At 42.8% G+C, this 20,032-nt stretch overlaps 6 non-coding genes across 6 annotated transcripts; 5 read left to right on the forward strand and 1 right to left on the reverse strand.

Annotated features, from left to right (window-relative positions):
• The first annotated feature begins 2,146 nt into the window (after positions 1-2,146).
• On the forward strand, positions 2,147-2,218 carry TRNAW-CCA. Its single transcript has one exon. It is a non-coding gene; the product is annotated as a tRNA-Trp (tRNA).
• A 6,922-nt stretch (positions 2,219-9,140) lies between these two features.
• TRNAR-UCG lies at positions 9,141-9,213 on the reverse strand. Its single transcript has one exon. It is a non-coding gene; the product is annotated as a tRNA-Arg (tRNA).
• Positions 9,214-15,388: 6,175 nt separating this feature from the next.
• TRNAM-CAU lies at positions 15,389-15,460 on the forward strand. The gene has a single exon. It is a non-coding gene; the product is annotated as a tRNA-Met (tRNA).
• Positions 15,461-15,856: 396 nt separating this feature from the next.
• Positions 15,857-15,938, forward strand: TRNAS-UGA. Its single transcript has one exon. It is a non-coding gene; the product is annotated as a tRNA-Ser (tRNA).
• Positions 15,939-17,005: 1,067 nt separating this feature from the next.
• On the forward strand, positions 17,006-17,077 carry TRNAQ-UUG. Its single transcript has one exon. It is a non-coding gene; the product is annotated as a tRNA-Gln (tRNA).
• A 446-nt stretch (positions 17,078-17,523) lies between these two features.
• TRNAQ-UUG lies at positions 17,524-17,595 on the forward strand. Its single transcript has one exon. It is a non-coding gene; the product is annotated as a tRNA-Gln (tRNA).
• The last annotated feature ends 2,437 nt before the right edge of the window (positions 17,596-20,032 follow it).

Below are 20,032 nucleotides of genomic sequence, written 5' to 3' on the forward strand. Positions count from 1 at the left end.
ACCATTGAATTTTAAAGTATTATTCCAAACTGCTCTGATATTAGCCACAGTTGATTTTAAATGACAGGGCAGAAATCAGCTGTGCTGTGAATTTTCATTAGACATCAACTGAAAGAAATGAATAAAAGAAAGTTCTATGAGTTGAAGTGTTTCACTGAACTTTAATTTAAATTTCAGTTGTTGGTTTGAGGTGACATTGGTCTGGGTGTCCCTCTGTAGCCCTGCTTTGTCAATGCCTGTCTGATTTTAGCTCTAACCTGGGATGATACCCGTTTTTACTATTTTTTTTTTAAATTTTAGTTATTAAGAAAAAAACAATAGTTCTAACATTTGAGATAAGGCAGTTCATTTAATTCTGTTTGATAACAGCAAACTCAAAATCTGTGGAGGAAACTAACGATTGACAAATGTAAATTTTGTCACAGTCTCTGCCAAACCAGGCTGGCATTATGTGCACATGCTTTTAAGAATTTGAAGGTTATTACCACAAACCTTAGGGGCATTTGGCTGGTTTGGTTGGTGGAGTGTGTGGCTCTTAGTCTTGGGTTGGTGAGTCTGAGCCCCATATTGGACGTAGAAATTACTCAAAAGAATTTCAGCAAGCTTTATAATGACAGCAATTATATTAACTTGTTTACCTACTTGTTTAATAACTTCTGCATAATAATAATAATAATAATAATAACCTCTGCACCTACCATGGGGTTTAAACCCAACAACCCACAGATCATGAATCACATACTCTCTCTGCTGAGCCATACGGTCACCCCACTTACTCACCTTTATTGAGAGCTTATTGTGTGCCAGGCAAGCATTATTCTAAACATATATAACTCATATGAACTCATATATAACTCATATGAACACATTATATTAATGAGTATAATATAAACTCATTAGAACACATTATATTTATCAATGCCATCCTGGGAGGCAGGCACTCCTATCATTATCCCCATTTTATAGGAAGGTGAGGAAAGTATAGATTACAACTTTCTGCCAACAAGATCACACTGAATTCTCTGGCAGCAGCACACCTGGGATCCCATTCCTTTTTATAAGTGGCCTCAGATTCTACCAAACTTTTGGTGGTTTACTTTCTGAAAGCTGGGTTCATCTCACCTCTCAGCGCTGCCGGTTCCAGCACATCTCTCACCCAGGTCCCTAACCTCATTCCACCCCGGGACAAAGTGACTACAAGCCACAGAACCTACTAAGGATAGTCCAGTACTAGCGAGGTCAAACACACACTCCTTCAATCCACTATCTACAGTCCTGTAGCAATTCCCAAGCCAAACCTGGGGCTCTGGACCGATTTTTTTCAAGATGAAGAAAGGGAAACTGATTTCCAGAGAAAGATGTGTCTGTTTTACAACAGTGGATCACTTTTCAGAATCTCCTTCTCTAGTAGGAATTCAAGGAGACTTTTCACCATTTGAACAGATGGTCTGCATGATTTCAGGTCTCCAGAAAAATTTCCCTGTGATTCAAAAGCCGGTCTTCAAGTCTCCAGGTCTCCAGGTCTCCAAATTGGCCTTTTCACCAGCCAAGCCACTGTGCCAGAATTATGTACCTGCTCACACAGAAAAAGATCCCTTGCTCTTTTTAGGGGCAGTTTGTAGTTGGGCGACCAGATCCTGGAGGACTCTAGCAGGCTGAAACCAACCGCGGACCCCACATCTGAGCAGAGGCCCCGGGAGCCACAGGTCGTTCCAGGCTGGTGTGACACAGCCTGCTTGCCTGACTCACTAGTTAGAATCTATGCTTGGGAAATAAATCCAAAACCTGGTTACCCTGACTGGGGGGAGAGAGGACATGCAATTTTTCTTTGCTGTCTCCCCTACCTCCACTTCTCTCCAGAGTGACGGCCCTTCACTATATTTTTAAAAAGACGAAAACAACAAAACTCCCCCAAACTTTTTTTAAAAATGTATATGGAGAAAACCAGGAATGAAATAGAATAGGAAGGACTGTAAATAGAAACTATTGGGTGGCAGAATCAGGGAGTGATCGGATGGACAGCATTTTGATGTAGAAGGTGGCAGCCAGACAATATGTCATATTCACCTGCATGGTCTTCACCAGGTGCAGAAAATTAATTTCATGGATCATGTTGACAGGAAAAGAAACAAGGCATGCCCACAGAGACCTCGTGGCGCAATGGTAGCGCGTCTGACTCCAGATCAGAAGGTTGCGTGTTCAAATCACGTCGGGGTCAGTAATTTTAGTGTCGGTGGAAGGTTCTGGTCTGGGAAGTAAAATGGAGGAGGAAGAGGAAGGTGCCTGCCACACTTTCTCCCGCTTTGGCCTCCCTCATGAAAATGCCTTTAAAAAGTAGTAGGCAGGAATACACAGGAATGTGTGATGTCAGTATTCTGTTTTTGGCTTTTTTTGGGGGCCCATAGAAACATTTTTACTCTTTTATTGCAACTGTTCTGAATTCCACTTTTCTCCCACTTGGCCATTATTATTCCAAATGCTCCTGGCTTCCTTTCCACGCTCACTCAGTGCTGGCAGACCCATCTCTTCATCCAGATGTCTCTCTTTAACCTTTGGGACCTTAGTGGATCCTCTCAGACAACTAGTCTGCTTCTCCTAGTTGACCTTGGCTCCCCTGCTCCACATCTGGCTCAGCTTTTCCATTCTAGAGAGTTCACATAGCAAGCCCACCCTTGGCTCTCTGGGATTCTCCACCACATCAAATCAAAGAAGAGTTCCATTCCTTTCCAAATACAGAAAACCTGAGCACAGTTTTGTTTGCCAAATTGAGACTACAGGGAATGAGCCACGATATCAGAGAAAGTTAGCTTACCAGGCTAGAAGTTCTGTGAACCCTCTAAAACTCTATGTCAAGAATATGTGCAGGAATATGTGTCTTACCCTCACCTGGGGCTCTAGACTTTCATCCCCCATCAACAGATATGAACGATCCCATTACAGCATAGAAGAAAGGGAAAGCACATTTACTTCATCTATTCTATCACTTTGTAAAACATAGAATAAGTTTAAGACATGACCTCTGGGATGTCAGCAGACATTGTGCTATAGATATAATGTACACATTCACATAGCACACAGTAACAGATGTCACATCTGATTAATGCCTTTGTGCACTGTAGAAGTGTAGCCACAGTAAGCTTTTTTCATTTCTTCTTAATCCTTCTCCTAGGAATTAAGTCAGGCTCAGTGCTATTGCATTAAAAAGATAAATTGCATTCCTGAAGGGAAAAAAGAGAACTCATTTTTTGTTTCTACAGATTGAAAGGAAAAGGGGAAAAAAAGAAAAAAGGACAAACCAGAGGGGAATCAAATATGACCTATGGGAGTGCTACTTTCCATAGCAGAGTGGTGTAGCAGGAGCGTGCTGGGCCTATAACCCATCCTCTGCTGTGTTTAGTCCCTTTCCCCCCAAAGCAAGCTGCATTTTAGCACAGGGAGCAAGAAAGAAAAGATTAATTTGTGTTACAAATCTTGTGAAAGGCTTGATTCTTTAAATTATGTAAAAGGTTTAGAAATAAAAACCTAACAAAATTTGCAAACCTGCCATCTATATCTCTTTGATGGTGTCTGATAAGCTCTTTGGTCCATTTTTTTAAACATATGAAAAGGTGCTCCAAATCATAGGTCAGGAAAGAAATGAAAATTTAAACAATGAGTTACCATTACGTACCTCTTAGAATGTCCAAAATCCAGAACACTGATATCAAATGCTGGCAAGGATGTGGAGTCACAGGAACTCTCATCATTGCTGGTGGGAATGCGAAATGTTACAGCCACCATGGAAGGCAAAATTAAACATAGTCTTACCATATAACACAGCAGTTACACTGTTATTTGCCCAAAGGAGTTGAAATATATGTCCACACAAAAACCTGAGCCCTGATGTTTATAGCAGCGTATTCGTAATTGCCAAAACTTGGAAGCCACCAGGATGCCCTTCAGATGGTGAGTGGATTAATAAATTGTGGTCCATCCAGATAATGAAATATTATTCAGCATTAAAAAAAAAAAAAAGAGCTACCAAGCCATTAGTGGACTTGGAGAAAACTTAAATGCATATTGCTAAGTAGAAGAAGTCAAGCTGAAAGTCTACATGATTCCAAATACGTGACATCCTGAAAAACCAAAACTATGGAGGCAGTATATGACCAGTGATTGCCAGAGACTGGTGGGAGGAGGGAGGATGAATACACAGAGCATAGAGAGCACAGAGGATGGGGGGTGGGAAGGTTAGTGAAAATACACTGTGTGAAATTATAAGGATGAATACATGTCATTATACTTCTGTCCAAACCCACAGAACTATAACACCACGGGTGAACTGGAATGTACACTATAAACTGGGTGATGTGATTACGATGTGTCAAAGTAGGTTCATCAGTTGTAACAAATGTACCACTCTGGTGGAAGATGTTGATAATGCGGGAAGCTGTGCATGTGGTACCTTCCTCTCAATTTTGCTGTGAAACCTAAAACTGCTCTGAAAAATTAAATCTTGAAAAAAAGACAGAAGAAAAGATTTAGTACTTAGAAATACTCTTTGTGAAACTCCCAATCTTTACTTTCAAGGGATGATGCATTTAAAAGGTTTTCCTTCTATTAAGTTTTTATCATCCGATGCGAAGACTAATCAATTTTGAAGACAATCAATTCAATGATGTGATTTAAAGAAAATTTACATGTGTAAGAAAAGAGTAGTGAACTATATAGCTGGCCTCTGTATTATTAATATTTTTGGTCATTTTGTGTAAAATGATTTTACAAAAGAAATTTAAACATAAAAAAATTTATATATATATAATCACAGTGGTCTAAGAAAGATGGAAATTGTGGACCTCAGAGAGGGTAACCAAATAATGAGCCAGCCAGGAGTCAAACCTAGAATCTTCTGAATCATAGTCAGATGTATTATCCGTTGCGCCTCTGGCCCACACAGATACTATAATTTACACTTATAGGAAAAGGAAGTGGTGAAATTGCTATGTTGCTCTAAATATGAATGTGTGAAGTCTTTTCTTTCAACTTCCTTTGTCCCTCTTACCAGGATCTCCAACACCAAAACAAAAGAGTTCTATTGGTTCCTTAGCTTTAGTTCACTCATACAGTATGATTTCTTCGTGGTCAATAAGAACTCCATTTTGATGTAACTTCAAAAAATCTGAGGAATGGTTAATGTTTTTAAAAGTACGCTTAATTGAAGATGAATTACACTAAACAGAGAAAATGCAAATATGTAAAACACTACCCACCCCATAGTCAGCAAGATTTGAACCTGCACAGGAGGACCCCAGTGGATTTCTAGCCCATCACCTTAACCACTTGGTCACAACTACAGCTGCTAGGAAGTGTTTTCTATCTCCTTAATGTTACCATATATTATGTATTCTAGGCTACTTCAGGATTAGTAATACAAGAGAGCAAAACAGAGGATCCCCATGAATGAAACTGGAGAGGAATCAACCAACTTCTCTTCTTGCAGATGATAAACTCAGAATGCTCTTTGGGTCTTTTCTAGATAGCAAATCAGCTATATGTTGCAATAATCCTCTTTAATTCCCTTTAAATAATCCTTTAAAAACCCTCATATTCTTGCTGAAGTAGGAAATTTATCCTCAATAAATAATCTGACAAAGATGTCCTCATAGATACCCTATGTCTTCAGGAACCAAATCCAGTGCCTGGAACAAGGGCTCAATGCAGTCAGCTGCTATTGTAAGCATCGTTTTTAAATTCGAGAAAGTAGACCCATCAAAATGTTCCAGAGGGAATCCTATCTCCTGTTTCTTGGTAAAGCTCAAAATATTTTAAATCAGCTGATAGAATATTTTTAAATGAAATAGGGAAGTAGAAAATATTTCTGAAAGTCAAAGCCACTTCATTGCATGGAGCCTTCTCTCACAAGGGCAAGAACAGCTGTATCTGATACTCTGGGGACAATAATTTAAAGGTGACTTCAAAGCAAGAAGAGATGGGATCCCTGGGTGGCGCAGCGGTTTGGCGCCTGCCTTTGGCCCGGGGCGCGATCCTGGAGACCCGAGATTGAATCCCACGTTGGGCTCCCGGTGCATGGAGCCTGTTTCTGCCTCTCTCTCTCTCTGTGTGTGACTATCATGACTAAATAAAAAAAAAAAAAGAGATCCCCAGGATCTCCACATTTCTGAAACTATACCACCATTGTCACAATCTTATCTGTATGTTTATGAGTGCGTGTGTGTTAGTGTGTGAGTAGATGATTCTATATTTCATTGATCGCTCTATAGAATTGAAGAGGGATAAGACTTGACTGATAAACTACTGTTCATGTACTGAAGGATTGAAAATTATCTGCAGCCCAGAACTCTCCTCTGGGCTTCATGATATAGAGCTGTCCTAGTAATTTTAGCATGTTCATGGACATCTCAAAAGTAAGACATCCTAAATGAATGCTCTACCCTCTCCCTGCAAATCTGAATCTCCTTCAACAACCCAAATTTCATCAGGAGCCAAAAACAAAGACTTATAAGTCCCCTTAACTTTCTTCCTTTCTCTGATTCTCAACCCATCAATCAGGCTTTCAATTCAACCTCCCCATTAGTTCTCAAATCTGGCTCTTCCTCCCAAGCCATGGGCCCATTTTCTTCCATCAGCTTCTTACAGTTTGTCTCAGGGGTTATTACCACAACTTGTTAGAGGTAATTTGGCTCCCAGGCTCTTGTTTTTGAACTGATTCATTCATTTCTTCATTCTTTCAAAAATATTATTTGAGCCCAATCACGTGCCAAGCACTTTGCTAAGTGCTACTCATTCAATGGAGAGCAAGAAAAATAAAGCCACTCCTTTGAGGGATTTCCAGAATAAACAATTATAGAAGTGGACATTTACAGTTAAGTATGACAAGTGAGAGGTCCAGTGTGCCAAGTAGCCTGGAGGAGTAGTGCTAGGTCCCAGACATGAACATCTTGGATGGTTGCCTGGAGAGTCATTCATTAGACTCCAAGTTTCATGAAGAAAGTGTACAGTTCTACCTTTATTACCTTGGAATGGATAAATGGGTACTTGATGACTAGATGTAGAATGAATCATAGCTAAGCTCAGATGTGAAGGATGAGTAGGAGTTTGCCAGGTTGGAAAGGGGTGTGGTGGTCTAGACCTAAACCTCACAGGATATGAGAGAAACTGAAGAAAGTTCTGTCTTGCTGGAACATTATTTTTTGGAGAAGTCCAGGGAGGGGCAGCAATGAGAGGGAATAGCAGAGATGTATTTTAGAAGAGATTTTCTAGGTAGGGCTACGTCGGCACCAACTGATGTGTTCATTTGAGAATGCAAATCTGGCTGCGTCCCTTCCCTCCTTTTTAAAGTCTTCGAAGATATTTTGTGGCCTAGAAGGAAGATCACAAATGGCATAGGAGGCCCCCATAATGGGCTTCTATGTGATCTTCTCGGCTTCCTTTCTGGGCCCTCAGTCAAGGGAGCCTGGGATTCCTGAAACAAGGAAGGACCTGCTCTTTTTATATGGTGCAGGCTTTTTCATGCTGACCCTCTGCCTTATTACCTTGGAGCTCTGTGCCCCTTCTTTAGGGCTTCTGTTTAAATAAAAAAGTTGAAAGAGTAAGGGATTATCTGTATACCCATCAACTAGATTCAACAACTGTTAATATTTTGCCATATTAGTCTTATTTGCCTTCTTCTTCTGGAACATATAAAATTCCTTTGTAGACATCATGATGCATCGTACCTACACACATATACATGTATCGCGTCTCGTAATACCATGCCACCATTATCATAACTAAAGAACCCAGTGATTCTTTATAAAAACATCTAAGATCCCAGCCTTATTTAAATTTCTCTAAGTAGGGCAGCCCCGGTGGCGCAGCGGTTTAGCGCCACCTATAGCCCAGGGTGTGATCCTGGAGACCAGGGATCGACTCCTAAGAGTGGAGCTTGCTTGCCTCTTTTCTCTCTCGGTGTGTGTGTCTTTCATGAATAAATAGAATCTTTAAAAAAAAAAATTTCTCCAAACATATTTTTTGGAGTTGGTGTTTCTAACCAGGATCCAATCAAAGTTCATTCATTCATTGCATTTGGTTTGTAATGTATCCTTAGTCCCTTACAGTTTAGAACAGCATCCCAGCTTCTCCTTACTGTTCCTGTTTGGACATCGACTTTTTAAAAAATCCAATTTGTCTTGTAGAATGTCCCACATTCTGGATCTGTCTCACTGTTTCCTCAAGGCAACGTTAAATATCTTCCTTGACCCTCTTTAAAACGAGAAGTTGAGTCGAAGTTACTGATTAGATCCATTCTGATTAGATCAAATTCAGGTTAAAAATTGGGGCTTGGCACTACCGGGTACTTGACACAGTACTTCACATCAGGAGGCATTTGTCAGGAAATCCACAGATGGCGAAGGTAGAGTGGTCCCCTCAGGGCTTTCTTTTTCCCTTTGCAATTAGCAACTAATCTTGGGGAGGTCCTTTAACACCGTGCACACACTGTCTCCCAGATACCCTGTCCTGAGGGTTTGAAAATAAGGGGTGCTCTGTGCTGAGTGTGTGATTCCTCTGAGGATTGCGGACGGCGAGTCTTCCAATTCCACCACTTCCCAATATTTGTTAGAGGGTACAGTGAAGCTTGACCTTTCTCCTGCCTTTCCCCATCCCCAGTCCTTCCTGGGGTCATCCCCCCACCCCCAGCAGGTGGGTTGGCGCTCTGTTGGGGGTGTTTGCACCCAGGGACTGGAGAACCTGGAAGGGTCCGGCAACCTGCAGGGGCTTAGCTGCGGGCATCAGGGCTCCCCTGGCAGGCCGACTGAAACTTAGGGTGCTGGCCCGCGCCCCAAAGATCCTAACCTGTAGGCCGAGGGTGGTGCTGAGAGGAAAGAGGGATTAGCTGGGGACTTCCCCAGCTACCGCTGGTCTGCGGCCCGGGAGGAGGGACTGTGCTAATGGCGTGGGACAGACACTGGGGAACAAAGGGACACGAAGGAAGGGGTGTGGAAGAGACATACCCCGGGGTGTAAGGCTATTGGGGTGACGTGAATAGGAAGAGAAGATGCTGCTTATCGACTTTCACCGAGAAAACAGAAGTAGTAAAAAATTGGACCACCAGGAACCGATCCTGGTGTCTTAAGCGGACAATAAATAAAGGAGCTGCACAACAACCACGAAGGGATTCGAACCCTCAATCTTCTGATCCGAAGTCAGACGCCTTATCCATTAGGCCACGTGGTCCTCCTGCAACATAGTTTATATATGTTCAAAATTTGTTACAAGAAAATTGTCATGAGGTTTTAACTGCAACCTAGTGAAATTATTATTGTCAACCAAGGCATTTTCAAAAGTCTTATGGTCTAGACTCTTAGCCACAGAGAATGCATTGAAGGTTCCGGGAGGTCGGTGGTGGGGTGGTGGAGGAGGCAGGTGATGGGCAGTAAGGAGGACACCTGTTGTGATGAGCACTGAGTGTTGTATGGAAGGTGAAGGATCACTGAAGTCTACAACTGAAACTAATATTACACTATATGGTAACTGGAATTTAAGTACGATCTTGAAGAAAAATAGAAAATCCTCAAGTCTGGTTGGAGAGACAAGTTGAATCTAATGGTGAAAACCACAGTAAAGTTACAACCAAGGTAACCACCAAGGAGAGGGATATGGCGCAGTTTGGACAGGGATCTGGAAGAGAAGGCAACAGTGAGGAGGGGGTGCTTGAGCCCAGGGCTGGGGTGGGCCATGGGAGGGAGGCAAAGATGACACCGGATTGCTACCTGTACCCAGAAACGGGTACAGGTTGGTAGGTAGAGGTTGTGGGTAAACACAAGAATTCACTTCTGTGCACTCCAGAAATCCTGCGGAAAACAACTCTGAGATAGAAATTCACATAGGACAAAAACCATGGGAGAGAGATCACAGCAGCAATGTTTTGTGATCTGGAAAGCCAGTGGAGGTGTGATAGTTGACTTGTCAGACTCCAAAAAGCTGAATCCTAAGCAAGTCGTGTGGGAAAGCCAAAGCAGTCAGATTTATCCATAAGCCCTCCAATCCTCATACCCCAGGGCCAGGCTCAGGGACTGTCGGGGGGGGGGGGCTTCATCTGGATACTGCCTGTGAGCCGGGGAATTGTGTGTCCCACCGCCCCGCCCCCAGTACCCTAGAATGTGGAGCTGGATCTGGAGCTAGGGCTTCCAAAGACATAGACAAAGTGAGGCGAGGTCATATGGGTGGGTCTGGTCCATCACGACTGGTGTCCTAATAATAAGACGTTGGGACACAGACACACAGGAGGAAGACAACCCCACGTGAAGACACTGGGAGAAGAGAGCCCTCTGCAAACCTGCTGACAGGGTTGACCTCCCTCCAGAACTGTGAGAAAGGAAATCTGTGGCTTAAACCAACCACCCAGGCTGGGGCACCGTGTTGTGGTGGTCCTAGCAGACTAATCCATTGTCCACCCTTCATCCTGGAGGAAGACTGAAAGTTTATTTTCTTGAGAGAGAGAAATATGTGATCTCCAGCCTGGAGCAATTGATTCTCAAACTTTCCTCTGTATCACAATCACCTGGAGAACTTGCTAAAACACAGACTGCTCTGTTTTTGATTCCGTGGTTCTGGGGTGTGGACAAGGATGTGCATTTCTAGCCAGTTCCCAGCTGATACTCACTATCTGATTCCAGGGGACACTTTTGAGACTCACTAGACTGGAGGAGGATAACACACAGGGCTAGCAGAAAATAGCAAGAGCTCAATTAATATTACCCACTTGCTCTGAGTTGTTGCAGTGTACTTTTACACACACCAGAAGGCCCACACATTCTGATTGAAAGGAGCAGTGAGAATTCTGGGAAGAGAGGTCATTTCTTTTATTTTATTTTTAATTTTTTTAAAAATTTAAATTCAGTTAATCAACATATAGGGTTTTATAGTTTCAGAGGGACAGTTTAGTGATTCATCAGTTGCAAAGAGATACCATTTAAACTAGGCTTTTGAGTTTAAGCTTTTCAGCAAGTTGAGGATGGGATTGTCGGGCGCTGGGAAAGGAGGGAGGTGGGGCGAGGGCAGGCACTGCAGGGTGATGCACGGCTGGGCCTCTTTCAGAAGAGGGAGAAGTCTCATAAGTTGTAGGAAAAGTCGTCGTTCAAAATTTATAACCATTATTACTTCTGTTTCACTGTGGGTCTAAACCCAGTAGGTAGAGGAGTTTTCTCCAAACAACTTCCACAACTAGAAAAACTGAGCATGAGAAAGCACAGAGTTTTCCCCATAGGGAGCATTTGGGTTTTTGCATTAATATTTAATTTGATAAGTTCCTTTCTTTGCTAAACAAAGCATCAGTGAAGCTATGGCTAGTGGGGAGAAAAATGATCAAATCCACTTAGTAAAAAGAAATAAGCCCTTAGAACCTGAAAAGATTAATTGGGATTTAAATTCTAATTTAGAAGATAAGCACATCTTTCTCGTGGCCTTCTGGCACAAAGGTAGCGTATCTGACTCCAGATCAGAAGGTTGTGCGCTCAAATCATGTCGAGGTCAGTTGAGGGTATCTTTTTAGGGTGAAGACGAAATGGAAAACAAGACCCTTTCCCTCTGAGATATATATAGTAGTTGGCTTGGAGAGGTTTCCAAGCAGTTGTGATTGTGAAAAAACAAGATTTACTGAGTGAATCTTAAAGATCTTACTGACTTTATGGAATGATTCATGAATTGGGCAATATCCCATCTAGTAGATAGAAAGGAGCTCCAGGGAGTTGTAGGAAATGAGACTTTTATAGGCAGAAGGGACTGGGAAGAAGGAAGTTATACTAGCAAAACGCAGAGAGGTTCAGGCAAAGTCACTTGCCTTTAGGGGGTGACAGGCACCCTCTTTAAAAAGATGTTATTTAAATTCAATTAATTAGCATACAGTGTCTTATTGGCTTCAGAAGTAGAGTTCAATGATTCCTCAGTCTGACACCCAGTGCTCATCCCATCACCCAGTTACCGGGTTCCCTACCCAGTTGACAGGCATCTATCTGGCAGATTACCTAATGGTGCTGAGTAGCCGATTACTGATTGAATGACTGGTTGAAGATTCCATTTCTGGGCGATGCTGAAACTGTAACTGTTAAGTCTCAGTCTCCTTCCTGTGATTGGACTTAGTACACATAACTCCATTTGGGGCTTGTGGTCCTGGTTTTAGCTTGACAGAAAGGACGGCACATCTGCTCTTAGCAGAGTGTGGGATGCATTGTGAGTCCTCTTTTGCTCTTAGCTTGCCATCGGAATTCTAAATGGGGGAAGAATCCCCTACATGGACAGTACATTCTTTGTGACCTTCTTTAAAGATTTAATGTCAACACCCTCTTCTTGGGCATCAGGGGATGCACAGTCTTCCGGTTTCCCCCATTCTTCTCTGGTTCCTCACTGTTCCTTTGTTAGTATCTGCCTGTAACAATGCATGTATTCTTCTCAGCTTCCTCCTCCTTCCCCTTCCCCCACTGAGCCAGGAATCTAGAGCTCTCCTAGACATGTCCTCTTCTTCACTTCCTGGTCTGAGCAGCGAATTCTGCTTTTTATTTCCTAAAATGTCATAGCCCATGTATCCTCCTCTCTTCAGGACCACAAGGACCTCTTTCCTTTCATCAGTATCTCTTGCCCTGGATGTTGACATGAACCTCCTAACTCCTCTTCCCAGATCTCCTGTTAGAGGTTCAGTGAAACTGGAGTCCTTGTTACACATATTTTGAAACCCACATCTTGTCCTGATATCATCCTGCTTAAAACAGCCAACTGTGTGTCACACAGGCCTTCTTTCAGCTCCTAGAATACATGTTACTCCTTCCCAGGATGGGTCCTTGGTCCCTGATCTTTCCTCCGAAAGGAATGTTCCCCTTGGTTTGCTGCATGATTCTGCTGCAGGTGAGCTGGGGAGACCCCAGGCCTTGGGGCCTTGCTCCAGCCAGATCCAAGGGCTTTGCCAAAGGTTCTTGGTCTTGTCATGAGGATGAATTCGAGGACAGGCAGGTAGCACGGTGATGAGTAACACAAGGGGGAAAGTTTTTTAAAGCAAAAACTCACTGTGGAGATGTGAGAGCATGAGAGGCAGGGGGAGAGAGGGGAGGAGAGAAAAAGATGGAAGAGCTTGAGAGAGACACAGAGAGAGCTCACACAAGCAAGAGATTACCCTGGAGCTGCATGCCCTGGGGTGTTGTGTTTCTATCTTTTATTGATAGTTGTGAACTAGGGGACGGAAGGTTTATTACTTGAGGCTGGAAGCAGAGTTTCCTGCTTTTTCTTCCTAACCTGCTCAGGGGTTTCCTGTGGTGGCTTCGCCACCCGGCTCCTCTCATGGTGGAGTGCAGCCAGGACAGGCCTGGACCTTCCCCACAGCTGGCCACCGCCTCCTCCTTGCTGGCATCCAGGCATCCCGTTAGAGCCTCACCAACTGCCTGCTCTAAAAGTCCCACCAACATGAACACCAACTATGCATGTTACCCTGAAGAAATAAGGTAAACTCTCTTATTTTTCAGTAGTTCATTTAAAAGTTGCATTAAGTAAAAATCAGTAGCTAATACTTAACTGGTGGTTTTATAGAATTTTTCAAGTGTTTTTAATAGACATCATTTTTATTTACCTTTAAAGTCCCTGGAAGAATGTAGGGCAATCACTCTAGGCTCCATTTATCTATGAATAAACGAGAATTAACGCATCACATAACTTGATCAACTTGATTTATTTGTCTCATACTGTCCTGTTCTGTTTTCTTCTGTTGCTAGGATTTGGAGAAACCCATTTTATAGCTCCAAATCTTCCTTTAAGATCAACATTGATAGCCTTTTGATTTGCTACAGTAGCTTCCTGCCATCCCTCCCCTTCAAAGCATCCTAATCACAGCTGCCAAGTAAATACCATAAGTTCTCTATTCTGAATAAAAGATGTAAAGATAGAGACTAGAGCAAGATAGATACATGTGAAAAACCTCCTGGCTTTCTTTATATAATCCAGACTATCAGAGTCTATCACCTCCCTGAAACCCAAATTTAAGACTCACCTCAGTAAAGATAATTTTCAACAATTGTCATTTTTTTTCTCTGTATTGGTTTTTTTTTCCCCCCAAACTACTGAAAAGTCCTCAAAAACAGAGGCCACACTCCTATTTGTTTCCAGGCCCCCTTTGGCTTTTGGTTCCAAAGCACACATGACCCTCAGCAGCTGGTGGTCATCCTCCCCAGCGGCAAGTGATAGGGATGAATGTAAGGAGTAGGATTCAGGGGGATTCCTATTTTCAGCATATTCTTCACTATTCTCACTTCTGATGATGATACCATCCTTGTACAAACTTGAATCTTCACAGAGGAATGACAATAGGTCTTTTTTTCTAAAAGGAGATAACTTGTTTCAAACTTGAATTGAGTGCTGTGACCTAGTAATTAATCAAATTGGCTTGCATAGTAAAATGAGAGATTTTTCAGAATTTGTTTTTATCAATGATTTAAAGGAGGATGTGGAGAGACTTTTTTTTTTTTTATATGTTGGGTATTTATGTTTGCTTTTCACCTTCAAAAGTCTCCAAGGGCCCACATATCCATTTCACCTTTCTTCTAGGCCATTGGTTTTTGTGTTTAGGTGAAGCTTTTTTTTTTTTTTTCATTGGATTTAAGGAAATCCTATGGGGAAAAAAGTCGATTTTACTAAGGCAATGAAACTTTAGTTAAGAGGAGAAATAGATACCACAGGCTGCTGGTCATTGATGGTTGGATGGTAGAATTCCTGCCTGCCACGTGGCGGGCCGGGTTTGGTTCCCCGCCAATACATCCTTGGCATCTTGCCCACGTTGGAGTTAAAGTATTTTCACTGAAAAACTACAAACTAAAATTACTTTGAAGTAGCTGTGTTCCTCGTACCCGAGTATGGCTGGGAAAGATCAAAGCTAGTCTTCCTGTTGGGATCCCTGGGTGGCTCAGCGGTTTAGTGCCCGCCTTCGGCTCAGGGTGTGATCCTAGAGTCACAGGATCGAGGCCCGTGTCGGGCTCCCTACATTGCGTGGATCCTGCTTGTGTCTCTGCCCCTCTCTCACTCTGCGTCTCATGAAAAAATAAACAAAATCTTAAAAAACCTTACATAATAAAAAGCTAACCCTCCTTTTGCATGCCATTTCACCTTCATGAATTATGCCAGTTGGCATGCATTTGGTTTTCCAATGCCCTGAAACGTCATCCTGTCCGAGCTGGAGGGCACTCCGACTTCAAGGGAGGGGTCTTTCAGAGCCCCTAGTAGTCGAGGGCGGAGTGTAGCCACGGACGGAAATCAAGGTATTTTCATTCTGCCTTGGCAGCGATTATTAAAAAGTAATAAGAAAATTCAGATGCAGGAAGGTGCTAAAATGTATTATCTTGACATTTAAAGGTGAAAAGCGAGCTTACTTAACGGGAGCAGAGTGGCGCAGCGGAAGCGTGCTGGGCCCATAACCCAGAGGTCGATGGATCGAAACCATCCTCTGCTATGTGTTAGGGCTTTTTTGCCTGTTTCAAACTCAAGATTTTAGAAAAAGGGAGTGAATGAAGTTGATGACCAGACGTGTGAGTCCCCAAAGTAGTTTGTTACAAGTACGGCCGCCTGTCTGTAACAGAGGCACGCCTGGCCATTGCATCTGGTTGGTCTATTTTTATTCGGTCCCCGGTTTAGGGACCATCCAATATGACCCTCGAAGGTCAGGGAAGTGTCACAATTTGTAGTAACTTCTGTCACCACATCTCTATATACAAAATTTTGTTCCTTCAAGTATGAGAACAGGTGCGCTGGAGCAGTTGTCATAGAAACCAACTGAAAGGTCAGTTTATGCAGGGAAAAAGATATTATTCCTCATGGGAATATATCCAGACAGCTATAAAGCCGTCATGTAGTCGTGGCCGAGTGGTTAAGGCGATGGACTTGAAATCCATTGGGGTCTCCCCGCGCAGGTTCGAATCCTGCCGACTACGGAGTAGTGTTTTTCTCTCTAGGTGGACCAGCTTTGCTTTGGAAACTAAAACACAAAATAGCACGAGATGCATCGTTTTCCTGGGTCTTCTTATATTTCTCCATGGGATTGTAAGTAGGTAGTCCTGTCCTTTAAGTGTGACACTTGGTGGAAAAAACTTTTGAAAATGATTTTGGGAAAATACTTAGGGATTTCTGAGACCTCCAGAAAGATGCTGAAAAAATGCCTGGGCTTTCATTCTTTCTTTAATTGCTATTTCCTTAGTGGACATCCAGCTGGAGCCTGACTTCCGAAACCTCGCTTGCTTCAGCTTGTCGTTCTTGCAGGAATTAAGGCACATCCAGGGCATCCCTTTCCTATTCACGAGCACATTTAGTGTTTTGGAAACAACATCTCAAACAGAAATTTCCAATCTTTCCTCCTTCTGTTATCATTACACTTAGGAAGCCAGAAGTGCAGAAAGGAAGGATAGTATAGAGAATTTTCAAAACTATTTTCAGACGTTGGCTAAATCTTATTAAAAAAGAAGAAAAACAAAACTGTTTTGCTCCATAAAACTAACACATACACAATAACTGTATATGCAACACAAATAAGAATAACTGTAACAAAAATTTACCTTTCTTTACACTTGCAGTCAATCCATAACAATGCAGATAAGCAAAAAGAAAGATGTAAAAATACTTAGAAATGTAAAATACTTAATCCTTGAAAGTACTAGTAAATTCCCATGTTATATTTAACTTTTTTTTACTTCTTGCGTTTTCTATATTCGTACATGTCCTAAGAGATTTTTAAGTGTTGACACCCATCGGTAGACAAACTTTCATTGTCAAGGCTAGGAATATAGTAAATGCAGTTTTGATTTTTCTAGGGACACTGGTACTCAAGCCCTCCGTGGACCCTGGGGAAAAATCCAAGCAAAGATGAGCTCTGTTGGGCTGTTCCTTCAGCGGAGCAAGTTTGTTGCCTCCTGGGATTCCGAGAACGAGAACTTTCAACCTGTCCAGAGCATGCGACTCACTGCAAAGAACTTCCAAAAGCTTGTCTGAAAGTTCACTTACCTGTGGCCCCATGGTGTAATGGTTAGCACTCTGGACTTTGAATCCAGCGATCCGAGTTCAAATCTCGGTGGGACCTGTCTATATTTTGGTATCTGCCCTCTTCTCTTAAAGCAGCCCGCACCCACACTTGGCTGGACTCCTGAGCACCTGCGAGCCTCAACACCGCATCCCACCATCCGGCAGAACAGCGTCGCCTGCGCTTTCCTCTAGAATTCTACCTACGTCCTCCTCGGCCCCTCCTCCTTCGTGAGTAAATCAGGTTTTCATTCGAACCGCCCTAAATACTCCTGCTTCACACCCCAGACCTCAGTTCTGGGTTCCGGGTGCACCAGTTTCTAACACGAACTTGGCAATGCGTGTGAGTTCCAGTTGTGTTCATTTTGGAGCATTTGTCGTCTGGGATGCAGTGGATTTTCTTATTAATATTTAGGAAATGAAAATTGCAGTTTACACAAGATTGAGCACAAGGACAAACTCTGCATTGCATATTCATAAGTATTCCAACAAAGATGTTTATGAGGTGGCCCCATGGTGTAATGGTTAGCACTCTGGACTTTGAATCCAGCGATCCGAGTTCAAATCTCGGTGGGACCTGCTTTAGTTTTGGTGACCACCCTCCATATTTCAAATTGCTGGAGGGTTCTGGCTGTGAGCGTGAACTTTCCACTCTCGCTTTCCTCATCCGAAGAGCATCAGGTAATTCCTCACACGCTTCTCACACACTGGAAAAATGACCAATTTACATCACTTTTGTATCCTTGTGAAACACTCGCTCTTAACTCCCTGGGGTCCGGGAGTCCATCTGATCTTTAGTCTTTAGGCCCTAATAGTTCACTTGTCAGAAGACCCTCCCTCTTTTCTTCTCTGAAGCTCCTCATGATGTCATGCACCATGCAAGAATATGCACAACAATTGCAATAGAAAGAGTCCTCAGAGAAGGACTCTTTGGTTAGCACTGTGGGCTCTAAATCCAGCAACGTGAGTCCATATCTCTTCCAGACCTCAGCAACATTTTGGTGATTTTTCCCTCTATGGTTCTCCTAACTTATTTGATCCCCTTCCAGGTGTATACATCTGGCTGCAGGTTCTGCCAGTTGCTTCCAAATCAACATAGAAGAGTCCCTGGCCAAGAGAAAATTGTCTCTGACTACTCATCTCTGGAATCCTAGCCCTACTCCCCCTCACACTCCATGTCCCTTTTTTCCTTTTTGCCCAGAGCTTCTTGGCTCCTGGTGAGTTGGGCTGCCGGCCCAGGTGCCTAAGAATTTATGTTTTACAGTTCCAAACCTAAGTCCTTCCTTTCATGGAGCCACTTAAACTGTTCCATCAGCTTCTAAACGCTGTCCTGAAAAAGTTCTCTTGTGCACTGGTACAGCTGCAGACTACATCTTAGAGCCTCTACTGTCTGCATTCATTGGAGGCTCCATGCCCACCTCAAGCTACTGTGTCACCTCCATTATTTTGCAGATACACTGATCTCTTAGGGGTACTCATTCGTCTTTCAGGGGGGCCCCAATTTCAAGGGCCTCCTGATGTAACGCATAGCACTTGGACTTCAGATCTCAGTGGACCTGTCTCAGTTTTGGTCACCTTGCCCTTGCGTTTCCCAAACCAGGAGTACACTTTGGTATGTATGATATTCCCTTACCCTTGCACTTCCTCTTCCACATCAATAACCAGCTCCTTGCTCTTTCCTCCGGCTACTGAAAATTGCACTCTGTTCATCATCCTCACATCCTCCTAGAATCTCTCCTCTTGGAGCTTCGTTTTGCTTTGTCTGGTGCCTGAAGTCAGTCAGATCCCCGGAAGTTAATTATGTGCTCCAGTGATTAAGAGTTCATGTGTCAGAGGCCCCACCTGTGACTCTTTCCCCAACATGATCTTCATGCACATCTTCTATAGACCTGCAAACGTCCAAACCATGGAGTGAGACCCAAGCCATCATAGTCATTTGAGAGTTTCCGCTGTTTTCATACAAGAGGCTCCCTCTTAATGTTTCTTAGATTGAATTTCTGCCCACACACTTTGAAGATCAGCTGACCAGATGCAGGAATGTACATGTCTTCCCTTGAAGGTTTGTTATACAGAAGCCCCATGGTGTGACAGTTAACCTCTAGGCATTGGACCATAAATTCCCTCTGTTGATTCTCCTTAGTTCAAGCATATCCTCTAGGGCTCTTGATAACAGCAAAAGAAGAGCCTCTATAAACTCATCCGGCCTCTAAACATGGTTCCAGAAAAAGCCCTGCAAACTTCCTCATATCTACTAAGCCCTAGTCCTGGTAATGTTTTAGAACTTCTGTATCAGTTTCCTACTGCTGCTGTAGCAAATTACCACACATTTAGTGGCTCTAAACACCTTACCAGCATGGCAGCTTGTTTTGTCAAAGCACATAAGATGAGAAAGCAGTAGTTCAAATGTTTTGGTAAATTGGAAATCACAATCTGTTGTAATCTAATCATGCAAGTGAGATCATATCACATTTACTGTGTTCTGAAGGTCAGGAGCATGTCACTAGGTCCAGCCCATGCTCAAGGGAAGGAATTTCACAAAAAGTACGTCTACCACACTGGGCTTCAAAGACCCTAGAGAATGCAATGCAGAATGAGCCCTGTCTGGCTCTGGCCTTCTGCTATGACTGACTGATACTTTGCAGGCAGCATTTTCTTTTCTTTTTTCTTTTTTTTCTTTTTTTGCTTTGTCAGCAAATGCTATATTGAGAGGCTATATAATTCCTGGTACCTCCCAACTGGGAAAATAACTTCCAGGTTTTAGCTTTTATCTATCTTTTTTCTAGGTTTTCCTTTATCTATCTTTCTTTATAATGAAGCCAGCCAGCATTGAAGAGCTAGACTATCCCTCCTGACAAGTAAATCAGAATCTCATGGTATCATGCCCTGACTTGGGTAGTTTCCTAAAGTGCCCCATGGATTCAAATGTGCAGCAAGGAATGAGACCCACTGAGCTAATTTTCCCCTGACCATCCTATTCAACTGGCTGCCACTCCAAGGCATTTACTACTTTCTGACA

The sequence above is a fragment of the Vulpes lagopus genome, chromosome 10, assembly GCF_018345385.1.
Source record: "Vulpes lagopus strain Blue_001 chromosome 10, ASM1834538v1, whole genome shotgun sequence".
Taxonomy (NCBI): Eukaryota; Metazoa; Chordata; class Mammalia; order Carnivora; family Canidae; genus Vulpes; species Vulpes lagopus.